General features: G+C 58.9%; 11 non-coding genes across 11 annotated transcripts; all 11 read right to left on the reverse strand.

The window, feature by feature from the left end:
• Positions 1-991: 991 nt before the first annotated feature.
• On the reverse strand, positions 992-1,081 carry trnay-gua (transfer RNA tyrosine (anticodon GUA)). Its single transcript is given in 2 exon segments — positions 992-1,027; positions 1,045-1,081. It is a non-coding gene; the product is annotated as a tRNA-Tyr (tRNA).
• Positions 1,082-2,257: 1,176 nt separating this feature from the next.
• Positions 2,258-2,347, reverse strand: trnay-gua (transfer RNA tyrosine (anticodon GUA)). Its single transcript is given in 2 exon segments — positions 2,258-2,293; positions 2,311-2,347. It is a non-coding gene; the product is annotated as a tRNA-Tyr (tRNA).
• Positions 2,348-3,512: 1,165 nt separating this feature from the next.
• Positions 3,513-3,602, reverse strand: trnay-gua (transfer RNA tyrosine (anticodon GUA)). The gene is given in 2 exon segments: positions 3,513-3,548; positions 3,566-3,602. It is a non-coding gene; the product is annotated as a tRNA-Tyr (tRNA).
• A 1,165-nt stretch (positions 3,603-4,767) lies between these two features.
• Positions 4,768-4,857, reverse strand: trnay-gua (transfer RNA tyrosine (anticodon GUA)). Its single transcript is given in 2 exon segments — positions 4,768-4,803; positions 4,821-4,857. It is a non-coding gene; the product is annotated as a tRNA-Tyr (tRNA).
• Positions 4,858-6,022: 1,165 nt separating this feature from the next.
• trnay-gua (transfer RNA tyrosine (anticodon GUA)) lies at positions 6,023-6,112 on the reverse strand. The gene is given in 2 exon segments: positions 6,023-6,058; positions 6,076-6,112. It is a non-coding gene; the product is annotated as a tRNA-Tyr (tRNA).
• Positions 6,113-7,277: 1,165 nt separating this feature from the next.
• Positions 7,278-7,367, reverse strand: trnay-gua (transfer RNA tyrosine (anticodon GUA)). Its single transcript is given in 2 exon segments — positions 7,278-7,313; positions 7,331-7,367. It is a non-coding gene; the product is annotated as a tRNA-Tyr (tRNA).
• Positions 7,368-8,532: 1,165 nt separating this feature from the next.
• On the reverse strand, positions 8,533-8,622 carry trnay-gua (transfer RNA tyrosine (anticodon GUA)). Its single transcript is given in 2 exon segments — positions 8,533-8,568; positions 8,586-8,622. It is a non-coding gene; the product is annotated as a tRNA-Tyr (tRNA).
• Positions 8,623-9,787: 1,165 nt separating this feature from the next.
• Positions 9,788-9,877, reverse strand: trnay-gua (transfer RNA tyrosine (anticodon GUA)). Its single transcript is given in 2 exon segments — positions 9,788-9,823; positions 9,841-9,877. It is a non-coding gene; the product is annotated as a tRNA-Tyr (tRNA).
• Positions 9,878-11,049: 1,172 nt separating this feature from the next.
• Positions 11,050-11,139, reverse strand: trnay-gua (transfer RNA tyrosine (anticodon GUA)). The gene is given in 2 exon segments: positions 11,050-11,085; positions 11,103-11,139. It is a non-coding gene; the product is annotated as a tRNA-Tyr (tRNA).
• Positions 11,140-12,311: 1,172 nt separating this feature from the next.
• On the reverse strand, positions 12,312-12,401 carry trnay-gua (transfer RNA tyrosine (anticodon GUA)). Its single transcript is given in 2 exon segments — positions 12,312-12,347; positions 12,365-12,401. It is a non-coding gene; the product is annotated as a tRNA-Tyr (tRNA).
• A 1,172-nt stretch (positions 12,402-13,573) lies between these two features.
• Positions 13,574-13,663, reverse strand: trnay-gua (transfer RNA tyrosine (anticodon GUA)). Its single transcript is given in 2 exon segments — positions 13,574-13,609; positions 13,627-13,663. It is a non-coding gene; the product is annotated as a tRNA-Tyr (tRNA).
• Between the last annotated feature and the right edge of the window lie 451 nt (positions 13,664-14,114).

Below are 14,114 nucleotides of genomic sequence, written 5' to 3' on the forward strand. Positions count from 1 at the left end.
CCAGAGTCTGCCGGTACAGTACCTGACTCGCAGCTTCGTGTACATGTCAGGTTAGGGTTTGGGCCGCAGCTTACCGACCGGTTCAAGTTGCCTCCAAACACGTCCAGGACGTGCCCGCTGACCTCAGGCGACTCACCCACCACCGGTGTGATCCTTTCAAGGAGCTGACTTTCACCCCGCAGGGAAAAAACATCAACGCCGCAGGCGTTTCCCTTCGCTGCGCAGCTCGACTTCCTTCCTACGCTGCACCCTGAAACAGCAGGACCTGCCTGTCGCTCACGCGTGAAGCTTTTGATCTTTCGGGACCACTCTCAGGGAGGCGGCGTACGCAAACGGTATTCCGTCTGCTGCAGACCAGCTGAGTGAGTGGGTGCACTCGCAGTTTTAAAAGCAAGTGGAGAATGCGGGCATCGATCCCACTACCTCACGCGTGCGCTCCAACAGTTGAACTAATCCCCCGGTAGGTGAGCCGGCCACGCTTTCGCTCCTTCCGCAGTGGATCCTGAGCAGCCACGCTCCAGGATGTGCAGGAAATCCTCTCATCCGTCGGACGGCTGAGACCAAACATTGCTGATGCCTGTCTCGCTGAAACGACCAACTTGTCGGAGGAGCGGCAGCGGCAGCTGGTGGACTCAGGCGAGGCGGAAGGCCCCATGGACGAGGAAAGAAGTGCTGAGGCGATGGCGATTGCTGGTGGAAACGACTTCAGCCTTGGCGCAGCCACCACGAGCGTGAGGTGACGTCGCAGGGCCCCGCCTGACTGATAGAAGACTTCATTTGGTTGCAGTGAGCACAAAGTGCTTTCATGCGTTTGTGTCGAAAACGAGGCACCCTGCTGGCCGTCAGCTGCAGCCGCAGCACGGAGACAGCTGGCTGGTTGCAGAGGGGGAAGGGCGTGTGCCGACGTGTCGCCTTTTCAGCTCATCTGTGTTGCTGTGGCCCGCGTGCTGGTGGATGCTCACTGTTTGCAAAAAGCAGCAGGGTGGGGGGCTCCTTCGAGCCGGAATTGAACCGGCGACCTAAGGATGACAGGTTGGCGAGACACTACAGTCCTCCGCTCTACCAGCTGAGCTATCGAAGGAGAGCCCAGCAGTGGCTCTCCCTTGCTGATGCTTGGCCGCGCTCCTCCACTAATGCGACGTCGTTGCCTCCCTGAAAATCTGTCACTCTGGCAGATCCTGAGCCACTGGCTGATCTCCACAGCTTCGGCCTGTGCTGGCATGAAGAAATCGTCTCGAGTGCTGATCCGAAACTGCCAGATTCTGCCGGTACAGTACCTGACTCGCAGCTTCGTGTACATGTCAGGTTAGGGTTTGGGCCACAGCTTACCGACTGGTTCAAGTTGCCTCCAAACACGTCCAGGACGTGCCCGCTGACCTCAGGCAACTCACCCACCACCGGTGTGATCCTTTCAAGGTGCTGACTTGCACCCCGCAGGGAAAAAACATCAACGCCGCAGGCGTTTCCCTTCACTGCGCAGCTCGACTTCCTTCCTACGCTGCACCCTGAAACAGCAGGACCTGCCTGTCGCTCACGCGTGAAGCTTTTGATCTTTCGGGACCACTCTCAGGGAGGCGGCGTACGCAAACGGTATTCCGTCTGCTGCAGACCAGCTGAGTGAGTGGGTGCACTCGCAGTTTTAAAAGCAAGTGGAGAATGCGAGCATCGATCCCACTACCTCACGCGTGCGCTCCAACAGTTGAACTAATCCCCCGGTAGGTGAGCCGGCCACGCTTTCGCTCCTTCCGCAGTGGATCCTGAGCAGCCACGCTCCAGGATGTGCAGGAAATCCTCTCACCCGTCGGACGGCTGAGACCAAACATTGCTGATGCCTGTCTCGCTGAAAGAACCAACTTGTCGGAGGAGCGGCAGCGGCAGCTGGTGGACTCAGGCGAGGCGGAAGGCCCCGTGGACGAGGAAAGAAGTGCTGAGGCGATGGCGATTGCTGATTGGAGGTGGAAACGACTTCAGCCTTGGCGCAGCCACCACGAGCGTGAGGTGACGTCGCAGGGCCCCGCCTGACTGATAGAAGACTTCATTTGGTTGCAGTGAGCACAAAGTGCTTTCATGCGTTTGTGTCGAAAACGAGGCACCCTGCTGGCCGTCAGCTGCAGCCGCAGCAAGGAGACAGCTGGCTGGCTGGTTGCAGAGGGGGAAGGGCGTGTGCCGACGTGTCGCCTTTTCAGCTCATCTGTGTTGCTGTGGCCCGCGTGCTGGTGGATGCTGACTGTTTGCAAAAAGCAGCAGGGTGGGGGGCTCCTTCGAGCCGGAATTGAACCGGCGACCTAAGGATGACAGGTTTGCGACACACTACAGTCCTCCGCTCTACCAGCTGAGCTATCGAAGGAGAGCCCAGCAGTGGCTCTCCCTTGCTGATGCTTGGCCGCGCTCCTCCACTAATGCGACGTCGTTGCCTCCCTGAAAATCTGTCACTCTGGCAGATCCTGAGCCACTGGCTGATCTCCACAGCTTCGGCCTGTGCTGGCATGAAGAAATCGTCTCGAGTGCTGATCCGAAACTGCCAGATTCTGCCGGTACAGTACCTGACTCGCAGCTTCGTGTACATGTCAGGTTAGGGTTTGGGCCGCAGCTTACCGACCGGTTCAAGTTGCCTCCAAACACGTCCAGGACGTGCCCGCTGACCTCAGGCGACTCACCCACCACCGGTGTGATCCTTTCAAGGAGCTGACTTTCACCCCGCAGGGAAAAAACATCAACGCCGCAGGCGTTTCCCTTCGCTGCGCAGCTCGACTTCCTTCCTACGCTGCACCCTGAAACAGCAGGACCTGCCTGTCGCTCACGCGTGAAGCTTTTGATCTTTCGGGACCACTCTCAGGGAGGCGGCGTACGCAAACGGTATTCCGTCTGCTGCAGACCAGCTGAGTGAGTGGGTGCACTCGCAGTTTTAAAAGCAAGTGGAGAATGCGGGCATCGATCCCACTACCTCACGCGTGCGCTCCAACAGTTGAACTAATCCCCCGGTAGGTGAGCCGGCCACGCTTTCGCTCCTTCCGCAGTGGATCCTGAGCAGCCACGCTCCAGGATGTGCAGGAAATCCTCTCATCCGTCGGACGGCTGAGACCAAACATTGCTGATGCCTGTCTCGCTGAAACGACCAACTTGTCGGAGGAGCGGCAGCGGCAGCTGGTGGACTCAGGCGAGGCGGAAGGCCCCATGGACGAGGAAAGAAGTGCTGAGGCGATGGCGATTGCTGGTGGAAACGACTTCAGCCTTGGCGCAGCCACCACGAGCGTGAGGTGACGTCGCAGGGCCCCGCCTGACTGATAGAAGACTTCATTTGGTTGCAGTGAGCACAAAGTGCTTTCATGCGTTTGTGTCGAAAACGAGGCACCCTGCTGGCCGTCAGCTGCAGCCGCAGCACGGAGACAGCTGGCTGGTTGCAGAGGGGGAAGGGCGTGTGCCGACGTGTCGCCTTTTCAGCTCATCTGTGTTGCTGTGGCCCGCGTGCTGGTGGATGCTCACTGTTTGCAAAAAGCAGCAGGGTGGGGGGCTCCTTCGAGCCGGAATTGAACCGGCGACCTAAGGATGACAGGTGGGCGAGACACTACAGTCCTCCGCTCTACCAGCTGAGCTATCGAAGGAGAGCCCAGCAGTGGCTCTCCCTTGATGATGCTTGGCCGCGCTCCTCCACTAATGCGACGTCGTTGCCTCCCTGAAAATCTGTCACTCTGGCAGATCCTGAGCCACTGGCTGATCTCCACAGCTTCGGCCTGTGCTGGCATGAAGAAATCGTCTCGAGTGCTGATCCGAAACTGCCAGAGTCTGCCGGTACAGTACCTGACTCGCAGCTTCGTGTACATGTCAGGTTAGGGTTTGGGCCGCAGCTTACCGACCGGTTCAAGTTGCCTCCAAACACGTCCAGGACGTGCCCGCTGACCTCAGGCGACTCACCCACCACCGGTGTGATCCTTTCAAGGAGCTGACTTTCACCCCGCAGGGAAAAAACATCAACGCCGCAGGCGTTTCCCTTCGCTGCGCAGCTCGACTTCCTTCCTACGCTGCACCCTGAAACAGCAGGACCTGCCTGTCGCTCACGCGTGAAGCTTTTGATCTTTCGGGACCACTCTCAGGGAGGCGGCGTACGCAAACGGTATTCCGTCTGCTGCAGACCAGCTGAGTGAGTGGGTGCACTCGCAGTTTTAAAAGCAAGTGGAGAATGCGGGCATCGATCCCACTACCTCACGCGTGCGCTCCAACAGTTGAACTAATCCCCCGGTAGGTGAGCCGGCCACGCTTTCGCTCCTTCCGCAGTGGATCCTGAGCAGCCACGCTCCAGGATGTGCAGGAAATCCTCTCATCCGTCGGACGGCTGAGACCAAACATTGCTGATGCCTGTCTCGCTGAAACGACCAACTTGTCGGAGGAGCGGCAGCGGCAGCTGGTGGACTCAGGCGAGGCGGAAGGCCCCATGGACGAGGAAAGAAGTGCTGAGGCGATGGCGATTGCTGGTGGAAACGACTTCAGCCTTGGCGCAGCCACCACGAGCGTGAGGTGACGTCGCAGGGCCCCGCCTGACTGATAGAAGACTTCATTTGGTTGCAGTGAGCACAAAGTGCTTTCATGCGTTTGTGTCGAAAACGAGGCACCCTGCTGGCCGTCAGCTGCAGCCGCAGCACGGAGACAGCTGGCTGGTTGCAGAGGGGGAAGGGCGTGTGCCGACGTGTCGCCTTTTCAGCTCATCTGTGTTGCTGTGGCCCGCGTGCTGGTGGATGCTCACTGTTTGCAAAAAGCAGCAGGGTGGGGGGCTCCTTCGAGCCGGAATTGAACCGGCGACCTAAGGATGACAGGTTGGCGAGACACTACAGTCCTCCGCTCTACCAGCTGAGCTATCGAAGGAGAGCCCAGCAGTGGCTCTCCCTTGCTGATGCTTGGCCGCGCTCCTCCACTAATGCGACGTCGTTGCCTCCCTGAAAATCTGTCACTCTGGCAGATCCTGAGCCACTGGCTGATCTCCACAGCTTCGGCCTGTGCTGGCATGAAGAAATCGTCTCGAGTGCTGATCCGAAACTGCCAGAGTCTGCCGGTACAGTACCTGACTCGCAGCTTCGTGTACATGTCAGGTTAGGGTTTGGGCCGCAGCTTACCGACCGGTTCAAGTTGCCTCCAAACACGTCCAGGACGTGCCCGCTGACCTCAGGCGACTCACCCACCACCGGTGTGATCCTTTCAAGGAGCTGACTTTCACCCCGCAGGGAAAAAACATCAACGCCGCAGGCGTTTCCCTTCGCTGCGCAGCTCGACTTCCTTCCTACGCTGCACCCTGAAACAGCAGGACCTGCCTGTCGCTCACGCGTGAAGCTTTTGATCTTTCGGGACCACTCTCAGGGAGGCGGCGTACGCAAACGGTATTCCGTCTGCTGCAGACCAGCTGAGTGAGTGGGTGCACTCGCAGTTTTAAAAGCAAGTGGAGAATGCGGGCATCGATCCCACTACCTCACGCGTGCGCTCCAACAGTTGAACTAATCCCCCAGTAGGTGAGCCGGCCACGCTTTCGCTCCTTCCGCAGTGGATCCTGAGCAGCCACGCTCCAGGATGTGCAGGAATTCCTCTCATCCGTCGGACGGCTGAGACCAAACATTGCTGATGCCTGTCTCGCTGAAACGACCAACTTGTCGGAGGAGCGGCAGCGGCAGCTGGTGGACTCAGGCGAGGCGGAAGGCCCCATGGACGAGGAAAGAAGTGCTGAGGCGATGGCGATTGCTGGTGGAAACGACTTCAGCCTTGGCGCAGCCACCACGAGCGTGAGGTGACGTCGCAGGGCCCCGCCTGACTGATAGAAGACTTCATTTGGTTGCAGTGAGCACAAAGTGCTTTCATGCGTTTGTGTCGAAAACGAGGCACCCTGCTGGCCGTCAGCTGCAGCCGCAGCACGGAGACAGCTGGCTGGTTGCAGAGGGGGAAGGGCGTGTGCCGACGTGTCGCCTTTTCAGCTCATCTGTGTTGCTGTGGCCCGCGTGCTGGTGGATGCTCACTGTTTGCAAAAAGCAGCAGGGTGGGGGGCTCCTTCGAGCCGGAATTGAACCGGCGACCTAAGGATGACAGGTGGGCGAGACACTACAGCCCTCCGCTCTACCAGCTGAGCTATCGAAGGAGAGCCCAGCAGTGGCTCTCCCTTGATGATGCTTGGCCGCGCTCCTCCACTAATGCGACGTCGTTGCCTCCCTGAAAATCTGTCACTCTGGCAGATCCTGAGCCACTGGCTGATCTCCACAGCTTCGGCCTGTGCTGGCATGAAGAAATCGTCTCGAGTGCTGATCCGAAACTGCCAGAGTCTGCCGGTACAGTACCTGACTCGCAGCTTCGTGTACATGTCAGGTTAGGGTTTGGGCCGCAGCTTACCGACCGGTTCAAGTTGCCTCCAAACATGTCCAGGACGTGCCCGCTGACCTCAGGCGACTCACCCACCACCGGTGTGATCCTTTCAAGGAGCTGACTTTCACCCCGCAGGGAAAAAACATCAACGCCGCAGGCGTTTCCCTTCGCTGCGCAGCTCGACTTCCTTCCTACGCTGCACCCTGAAACAGCAGGACCTGCCTGTCGCTCACGCGTGAAGCTTTTGATCTTTCGGGACCACTCTCAGGGAGGCGGCGTACGCAAACGGTATTCCGTCTGCTGCAGACCAGCTGAGTGAGTGGGTGCACTCGCAGTTTTAAAAGCAAGTGGAGAATGCGGGCATCGATCCCACTACCTCACGCGTGCGCTCCAACAGTTGAACTAATCCCCCGGTAGGTGAGCCGGCCACGCTTTCGCTCCTTCCGCAGTGGATCCTGAGCAGCCACGCTCCAGGATGTGCAGGAAATCCTCTCATCCGTCGGACGGCTGAGACCAAACATTGCTGATGCCTGTCTCGCTGAAACGACCAACTTGTCGGAGGAGCGGCAGCGGCAGCTGGTGGACTCAGGCGAGGCGGAAGGCCCCATGGACGAGGAAAGAAGTGCTGAGGCGATGGCGATTGCTGGTGGAAACGACTTCAGCCTTGGCGCAGCCACCACGAGCGTGAGGTGACGTCGCAGGGCCCCGCCTGACTGATAGAAGACTTCATTTGGTTGCAGTGAGCACAAAGTGCTTTCATGCGTTTGTGTCGAAAACGAGGCACCCTGCTGGCCGTCAGCTGCAGCCGCAGCACGGAGACAGCTGGCTGGTTGCAGAGGGGGAAGGGCGTGTGCCGACGTGTCGCCTTTTCAGCTCATCTGTGTTGCTGTGGCCCGCGTGCTGGTGGATGCTCACTGTTTGCAAAAAGCAGCAGGGTGGGGGGCTCCTTCGAGCCGGAATTGAACCGGCGACCTAAGGATGACAGGTTGGCGAGACACTACAGTCCTCCGCTCTACCAGCTGAGCTATCGAAGGAGAGCCCAGCAGTGGCTCTCCCTTGCTGATGCTTGGCCGCGCTCCTCCACTAATGCGACGTCGTTGCCTCCCTGAAAATCTGTCACTCTGGCAGATCCTGAGCCACTGGCTGATCTCCACAGCTTCGGCCTGTGCTGGCATGAAGAAATCGTCTCGAGTGCTGATCCGAAACTGCCAGAGTCTGCCGGTACAGTACCTGACTCGCAGCTTCGTGTACATGTCAGGTTAGGGTTTGGGCCGCAGCTTACCGACCGGTTCAAGTTGCCTCCAAACACGTCCAGGACGTGCCCGCTGACCTCAGGCGACTCACCCACCACCGGTGTGATCCTTTCAAGGAGCTGACTTTCACCCCGCAGGGAAAAAACATCAACGCCGCAGGCGTTTCCCTTCGCTGCGCAGCTCGACTTCCTTCCTACGCTGCACCCTGAAACAGCAGGACCTGCCTGTCGCTCACGCGTGAAGCTTTTGATCTTTCGGGACCACTCTCAGGGAGGCGGCGTACGCAAACGGTATTCCGTCTGCTGCAGACCAGCTGAGTGAGTGGGTGCACTCGCAGTTTTAAAAGCAAGTGGAGAATGCGGGCATCGATCCCACTACCTCACGCGTGCGCTCCAACAGTTGAACTAATCCCCCAGTAGGTGAGCCGGCCACGCTTTCGCTCCTTCCGCAGTGGATCCTGAGCAGCCACGCTCCAGGATGTGCAGGAATTCCTCTCATCCGTCGGACGGCTGAGACCAAACATTGCTGATGCCTGTCTCGCTGAAACGACCAACTTGTCGGAGGAGCGGCAGCGGCAGCTGGTGGACTCAGGCGAGGCGGAAGGCCCCATGGACGAGGAAAGAAGTGCTGAGGCGATGGCGATTGCTGGTGGAAACGACTTCAGCCTTGGCGCAGCCACCACGAGCGTGAGGTGACGTCGCAGGGCCCCGCCTGACTGATAGAAGACTTCATTTGGTTGCAGTGAGCACAAAGTGCTTTCATGCGTTTGTGTCGAAAACGAGGCACCCTGCTGGCCGTCAGCTGCAGCCGCAGCACGGAGACAGCTGGCTGGTTGCAGAGGGGGAAGGGCGTGTGCCGACGTGTCGCCTTTTCAGCTCATCTGTGTTGCTGTGGCCCGCGTGCTGGTGGATGCTCACTGTTTGCAAAAAGCAGCAGGGTGGGGGGCTCCTTCGAGCCGGAATTGAACCGGCGACCTAAGGATGACAGGTTGGCGAAACACTACAGTCCTCCGCTCTACCAGCTGAGCTATCGAAGGAGAGCCCAGCAGTGGCTCTCCCTTGCTGATGCTTGGCCGCGCTCCTCCACTAATGCGACGTCGTTGCCTCCCTGAAAATCTGTCACTCTGGCAGATCCTGAGCCACTGGCTGATCTCCACAGCTTCGGCCTGTGCTGGCATGAAGAAATCGTCTCGAGTGCTGATCCGAAACTGCCAGAGTCTGCCGGTACAGTACCTGACTCGCAGCTTCGTGTACATGTCAGGTTAGGGTTTGGGCCGCAGCTTACCGACCGGTTCAAGTTGCCTCCAAACACGTCCAGGACGTGCCCGCTGACCTCAGGCGACTCACCCACCACCGGTGTGATCCTTTCAAGGAGCTGACTTTCACCCCGCAGGGAAAAAACATCAACGCCGCAGGCGTTTCCCTTCGCTGCGCAGCTCGACTTCCTTCCTACGCTGCACCCTGAAACAGCAGGACCTGCCTGTCGCTCACGCGTGAAGCTTTTGATCTTTCGGGACCACTCTCAGGGAGGCGGCGTACGCAAACGGTATTCCGTCTGCTGCAGACCAGCTGAGTGAGTGGGTGCACTCGCAGTTTTAAAAGCAAGTGGAGAATGCGGGCATCGATCCCACTACCTCACGCGTGCGCTCCAACAGTTGAACTAATCCCCCGGTAGGTGAGCCGGCCACGCTTTCGCTCCTTCCGCAGTGGATCCTGAGCAGCCACGCTCCAGGATGTGCAGGAAATCCTCTCATCCGTCGGACGGCTGAGACCAAACATTGCTGATGCCTGTCTCGCTGAATCGACCAACTTGTCGGAGGAGCGGCAGCGGCAGCTGGTGGACTCAGGCGAGGCGGAAGGCCCCATGGACGAGGAAAGAAGTGCTGAGGCGATGGCGATTGCTGGTGGAAACGACTTCAGCCTTGGCGCAGCCACCACGAGCGTGAGGTGACGTCGCAGGGCCCCGCCTGACTGATAGAAGACTTCATTTGGTTGCAGTGAGCACAAAGTGCTTTCATGCGTTTGTGTCGAAAACGAGGCACCCTGCTGGCCGTCAGCTGCAGCCGCAGCACGGAGACAGCTGGCTGGTTGCAGAGGGGGAAGGGCGTGTGCCGACGTGTTGCCTTTTCAGCTCATCTGTGTTGCTGTGGCCCGCGTGCTGGTGGATGCTCACTGTTTGCAAAAAGCAGCAGGGCGGGGGGCTCCTTCGAGCCGGAACTGAACCAGCGACCTAAGGATGACAGGTTGGCGAGACACTACAGTCCTCCGCTCTACCAGCTGAGCTATCGAAGGAGAGCCCAGCACTGGCTCTCCCTTGCTGATGCTTGGCCGCGCTCCTCCACTAATGCGACGTCGTTGCCTCCCTGAAAATCTGTCACTCTGGCAGATCCTGAGCCACTGGCTGATCTCCACAGCTTCGGCCTGTGCTGGCATGAAGAAATCGTCTCGAGTGCTGATCCGAAACTGCCAGAGTCTGCCGGTACAGTACCTGACTCGCAGCTTCGTGTACATGTCAGGTTAGGGTTTGGGCCGCAGCTTACCGACCGGTTCAAGTTGCCTCCAAACACGTCCAGGACGTGCCCGCTGACCTCAGGCGACTCACCCACCACCGGTGTGATCCTTTCAAGGAGCTGACTTTCACCCCGCAGGGAAAAAACATCAACGCCGCAGGCGTTTCCCTTCGCTGCGCAGCTCGACTTCCTTCCTACGCTGCACCCTGAAACAGCAGGACCTGCCTGTCGCTCACGCGTGAAGCTTTTGATCTTTCGGGACCACTCTCAGGGAGGCGGCGTACGCAAACGGTATTCCGTCTGCTGCAGACCAGCTGAGTGAGTGGGTGCACTCGCAGTTTTAAAAGCAAGTGGAGAATGCGGGCATCGATCCCACTACCTCACGCGTGCGCTCCAACAGTTGAACTAATCCCCCAGTAGGTGAGCCGGCCACGCTTTCGCTCCTTCCGCAGTGGATCCTGAGCAGCCACGCTCCAGGATGTGCAGGAATTCCTCTCATCCGTCGGACGGCTGAGACCAAACATTGCTGATGCCTGTCTCGCTGAAACGACCAACTTGTCGGAGGAGCGGCAGCGGCAGCTGGTGGACTCAGGCGAGGCGGAAGGCCCCATGGACGAGGAAAGAAGTGCTGAGGCGATGGCGATTGCTGATTGGAGGTGGAAACGACTTCAGCCTTGGCGCAGCCACCACGAGCGTGAGGTGACGTCGCAGGGCCCCGCCTGACTGATAGAAGACTTCATTTGGTTGCAGTGAGCACAAAGTGCTTTCATGCGTTTGTGTCGAAAACGAGGCACCCTGCTGGCCGTCAGCTGCAGCCGCAGCACGGAGACAGCTGGCTGGTTGCAGAGGGGGAAGGGCGTGTGCCGACGTGTCGCGTTTTCAGCTCATCTGTGTTGCTGTGGCCCGCGTGCTGGTGGATGCTCACTGTTTGCAAAAAGCAGCAGGGTGGGGGGCTCCTTCGAGCCGGAATTGAACCGGCGACCTAAGGATGACAGGTTGGCGAGACACTACAGTCCTCCGCTCTACCAGCTGAGCTATCGAAGGAGAGCCCCGCTGTGGCTCTCCCTTGCTGATGCTTGGCCGCGCTCCTCCACTAATGCGACGTCGTTGCCTCCCTGAAAATCTGTCACTCTGGCAGATCCTGAGCCACTGGCTGATCTCCACAGCTTCGGCCTGTGCTGGCATGAAGAAATCGTCTCGAGTGCTGATCCGAAACTGCCAGATTCTGCCGGTACAGTACCTGACTCGCAGCTTCGTGTACATGTCAGGTTAGGGTTTGGGCCGCAGCTTACCGACCGGTTCAAGTTGCCTCCAAACACGTCCAGGACGTGCCCGCTGACCTCAGGCGACTCACCCACCACCGGTGTGATCCTTTCAAGGAGCTGACTTTCACCCCGCAGGGAAAAAACATCAACGCCGCAGGCGTTTCCCTTCGCTGCGCAGCTCGACTTCCTTCCTACGCTGCACCCTGAAACAGCAGGACCTGCCTGTCGCTCACGCGTGAAGCTTTTGATCTTTCGGGACCACTCTCAGGGAGGCGGCGTACGCAAACGGTATTCCGTCTGCTGCAGACCAGCTGAGTGAGTGGGTGCACTCGCAGTTTTAAAAGCAAGTGGAGAATGCGGGCATCGATCCCACTACCTCACGCGTGCGCTCCAACAGTTGAACTAATCCCCCGGTAGGTGAGCCGGCCACGCTTTCGCTCCTTCCGCAGTGGATCCTGAGCAGCCACGCTCCAGGATGTGCAGGAAATCCTCTCATCCGTCGGACGGCTGAGACCAAACATTGCTGATGCCTGTCTCGCTGAAACGACCAACTTGTCGGAGGAGCGGCAGCGGCAGCTGGTGGACTCAGGCGAGGCGGAAGGCCCCATGGACGAGGAAAGAAGTGCTGAGGCGATGGCGATTGCTGATTGGAGGTGGAAACGACTTCAGCCTTGGCGCAGCCACCACGAGCGTGAGGTGACGTCGCAGGGCCCCGCCTGACTGATAGAAGACTTCATTTGGTTGCAGTGAGCACAAAGTGCTTTCATGCGTTTGTGTCGAAAACGAGGCACCCTGCTGGCCGTCAGCTGCAGCCGCAGCACGGAGACAGCTGGCTGGTTGCAGAGGGGGAAGGGCGTGTGCCGACGTGTCGCGTTTTCAGCTCATCTGTGTTGCTGTGGCCCGCGTGCTGGTGGATGCTCACTGTTTGCAAAAAGCAGCAGGGTGGGGGGCTCCTTCGAGCCGGAACTGAACCAGCGACCTAAGGATGACAGGTTGGCGAGACACTACAGTCCTCCGCTCTACCAGCTGAGCTATCGAAGGAGAGCCCAGCAGTGGCTCTCCCTTGCTGATGCTTGGCCGCGCTCCTCCACTAATGCGACGTCGTTGCCTCCCTGAAAATCTGTCACTCTGGCAGATCCTGAGCCACTGGCTGATCTCCACAGCTTCGGCCTGTGCTGGCATGAAGAAATCGTCTCGAGTGCTGATCCGAAACTGCCAGAGTCTGCCGGTACAGTACCTGACTCGCAGCTTCGTGTACATGTCAGGTTAGGGTTTGGGCCGCAGCTTACCGACCGGTTCAAGTTGCCTCCAAACACGTCCAGGACGTGCCCGCTGACCTCAGGCGACTCACCCACCACCGGTGTGATCCTTTCAAGGAGCTGACTTTCACCCCGCAGGGAAAAAACATCAACGCCGCAGGCGTTTCCCTTCGCTGCGCAGCTCGACTTCCTTCCTACGCTGCACCCTGAAACAGCAGGACCTGCCTGTCGCTCACGCGTGAAGCTTTTGATCTTTCGGGACCACTCTCAGGGAGGCGGCGTACGCAAACGGTATTCCGTCTGCTGCAGACCAGCTGAGTGAGTGGGTGCACTCGCAGTTTTAAAAGCAAGTGGAGAATGCGGGCATCGATCCCACTACCTCACGCGTGCGCTCCAACAGTTGAACTAATCCCCCGGTAGGTGAGCCGGCCACGCTTTCGCTCCTTCCGCAGTGGATCCTGAGCAGCCACGCTCCAGGATGTGCAGGAAATCCTCTCATCCGTCGGACGGCTGAGACCAAACATTGCTGATGCCTGTCTCGCTGAAACGACCAACTTGTCGGAGGAGCGGCAGCGGCAGCTGGTGGACTCAGGCGAGGCGGAAGGCCCCATGGACGAGGAAAGAAGTGCTGAGGCGATGGCGATTGCTGATTGGAGGTGGAAACGACTTCAGCCTTGGCGCAGCCACCACGAGCGTGAGGTGACGTCGCAGGGCCCCGCCTGACTGATAGAAGACTTCATTTGGTTGCAGTGAGCACAAAGTGCTTTCATGCGTTTGTGTCGAAAACGAGGCACCCTGCTGGCCGTCAGCTGCAGCCGCAGCACGGAGACAGCTGGCTGGTTGCAGAGGGGGAAGGGCGTGTGCCGACGTGTCGCGTTTTCAGCTCATCTGTGTTGCTGTGGCCCGCGTGCTGGTGGATGCTCACTGTTTGCAAAAAGCAGCAGGGTGGGGGGCTCCTTCGAGCCGGAACTGAACCAGCGACCTAAGGATGACAGGTTGGCGAGACACTACAGTCCTCCGCTCTACCAGCTGAGCTATCGAAGGAGAGCCCAGCAGTGGCTCTCCCTTGCTGATGCTTGGCCGCGCTCCTCCACTAATGCGACGTCGTTGCCTCCCTGAAAATCTGTCACTCTGGCAGATCCTGAGCCACTGGCTGATCTCCACAGCTTCGGCCTGTGCTGGCATGAAGAAATCGTCTCGAGTGCTGATCCGAAACTGCCAGAGTCTGCCGGTACAGTACCTGACTCGCAGCTTCGTGTACATGTCAGGTTAGGGTTTGGGCCGCAGCTTACCGACCGGTTCAAGTTGCCTCCAAACACGTCCAGGACGTGCCCGCTGACCTCAGGCGACTCACCCACCACCGGTGTGATCCTTTCAAGGAGCTGACTTTCACCCCGCAGGGAAAAAACATCAACGCCGCAGGCGTTTCCCTTCGCTGCGCAGCTCGACTTCCTTCCTACGCTGCACCCTGAAACAGCAGGACCTGCCTGTCGCT

This window comes from Chiloscyllium punctatum, chromosome 5 (genome assembly GCF_047496795.1).
Source record: "Chiloscyllium punctatum isolate Juve2018m chromosome 5, sChiPun1.3, whole genome shotgun sequence".
Taxonomy (NCBI): Eukaryota; Metazoa; Chordata; class Chondrichthyes; order Orectolobiformes; family Hemiscylliidae; genus Chiloscyllium; species Chiloscyllium punctatum.